This window comes from Chanos chanos, chromosome 11, assembly GCF_902362185.1.
Source record: "Chanos chanos chromosome 11, fChaCha1.1, whole genome shotgun sequence".
NCBI classification, from domain to species: domain Eukaryota; kingdom Metazoa; phylum Chordata; class Actinopteri; order Gonorynchiformes; family Chanidae; genus Chanos; species Chanos chanos.
The window spans coordinates 12,665,116-12,667,913 of NC_044505.1; positions in this window are offsets into that span (position 1 = coordinate 12,665,116).

A 2,798-nucleotide genomic window follows, 5' to 3' on the forward strand; every position below is an offset into this window, starting at 1 on the left:
AGCACAGAGAAGGCCTTGAGAGAAAAGGCAACGAGTGTGTGTGTGTGTGTGTGTGTGTGTGTGTGTGTGTGTGTGTGTGTGTGTGTGTGTGAGATAGAGAGAGACAGAAAGAGAGATGAATAGGGTTCATAACAGGAGATCAGTGGAGAGAACTGTATAATTTTTTCCTGTGTGTAATCTATAGGAGAAGCTATGCCTCTCTCCAATGGGACACCCACACCATTCAAAATGATCAAAACTCAGGATTAAACCATCCACAAGCCTTCGAACTAAATTATGTCTCAGTTTTACGTCAACAACCAGAGCACACAGCCAATAATCACTCAGGAACAAATTACTAATTGGAGTCCTCAACCAATTAGCAGTGAGAGCATTAACACAAAGAACCAATCAGCAGGTGGGAATAAATCTGACACTGCTTTGTAGTGGGCGTGGTTTATGAGTTTAATCTCCAACATGGTATTTGTCTGTCCTTTTGTCTATTTGTGTGTGTGTGTGTGTGTGTGTGTGTGTGTGTGTGTGTGTCTGTGTGTGTGACAGAGGTAACGACAGCGTCAGATATACACACAACCATCGCCGTGTTCTGTTCTCTCATGCGTAAAATTAAAGAGTCACATCAAGAAGCCGCAAATGTAAATCTCACACAAACACACACAGAGAACCACACAAACACACCGACACACACACACACACACACACTGACGCGCGCACACACACACACACACACACACGCACACGCACAACAGAAACGCCAGGACTAATGGGGCCGTAAGTTCACGGGAGACCAGTCGGCTGTGTATGTAACCACGGCGACAGTGTCAGCGAGACACGCCTTGCCACGGCTCTATCGCACTGATTCATAATTCCATATTTATTATGTGTGACAACGAATACACCTCTATAGCGTAACACGTTGAATGTCAGATACATTTCTTATCAGCTGTATATTAAGAGATGCATTCACAGCACTAACGTTTGTTTATGAGTCTGTCTACAGTTTACTAACTTTTCTCATTTCTCAACATCGTTTGAATCATTGTTCATTGTAACACATACCAAAAGGATTTTCTCATATAGTGTTTATGGCATCCCCTTTAATATTATATTCGCTTGCTGGAATTTATAATCTTGTTAATATTAATACACATTTAAATAAAACATATATATTAACTCTTCATAAAATGTTCCAAACAGTCTTGTTTCTTATATATTCTTATTACAATGTAATAGACAGCTCTTATAACCAACAGTGTAATAATTATGCTAAAGCGTATTTAGTTAGGGCAGAAATCTTACAGCTGGGTTTAGATTGATCGTCAAAAATGTCAAAAATGATACATGACTTTTTTCTAATAAATTTGTTACGGGTTGAACATTGCTTATTGTTCACAAATCTGTTTTAGTGGGCCTACTGTTTATATATGAGCAGAATATTCTAGAAAAAATTGAGGTCTCATACATTCTTTGTCTGTAAAATCTATATCTGTGAAATATTTCTGAGCTCTCTTTACAGGAATATTGTAGAAGAAAATCAGTCATTTCTGACTGAAACATAGAGCTAACAGATGGCTGTCAGAGAGTGTGTGTGCATGAGAGATGACTGCGTATGCCAGGAAGACAAAAGAGAGAGAGGGAGAGAGAGAGAGAGAGAGAGAGAGAGAGAGAGGGAGAGAGAGAGAGAGAGGGAGAGAGAGAGAGAGAGAGAGGGGGGGAGAGAGAGAGAGAGAGAGAGAAAGAGAGAGAATATGGCAGTCAAGGACAAGGGGCTCTTTACTGTATCCCTGAGGACACACAGTGCTAACTGTCACATCTGCATCTCAAACAAGCATTAATAAAGCAAGCAGCTTATCTGTGCTTTCTTTCTCCATTAACAGACAAACACGCACACAATCACAGCCAAATGATCTTTGGCTGTTTGCTCTGAGACACACACACACACACAGACACAGACACACACACAGACAGACATAATGAGTAGGAATTTATTGAGAGTGGGTTTAAAATGGCTGTGGATGATTTGATGTCCCTCCCTAAGGATGGAGACGGTCCCTTCCCATGTCATTCAACAAAATGATGACTGCCTTTCCCGATGACATCATCATCAGCGTCTCTGGCCCATGTTTCACAGGGCCGTTCCCACTGAATCACAGCCTGCTTGGCACACTTACACGGAACCGCAAACTCACGCACGCGCGCTCGCATGCTCACACACAAACACTCACTCACACACACACAAACACACACACAAACACACACACTTAGCATAACCAGTTACAATTGCAAGCATAACAAGTTAGACGCATAACCACATGTTTCTCATACATCCACATTTACAAATATAACATCTCTCTCTCTTCCACATAAAGACACACACACAGCATAATACGTTACAAATACAAGCATAACAAGATAAAAACAAAACAGTCTCACATGCATCCACATATACAAATATAACTTCTCTCTCACACACACATACACAAACAAGCATAAACATGATCATAACTGGTCACTGACATAAACACAAACATAACCAGTTACCCACATAATCACAGCCTAGCATGCACATAACTTCTCTCTCTCTCTCGCTCTCTCTCTCTCTCTCTCTCTCTCTCTCTCACATACACACACACACACACACGCACACCACACACACACAGAAACACACACACACACACACTCACAAACACACACACACAATAGGCATATGCTCATAAACATTCAAATAATTTGTAGCAATGGAAAATCACTGCTTGTTAAAATACAGCCACTCCTTCAATCCAACAATTTGCAAAAACATA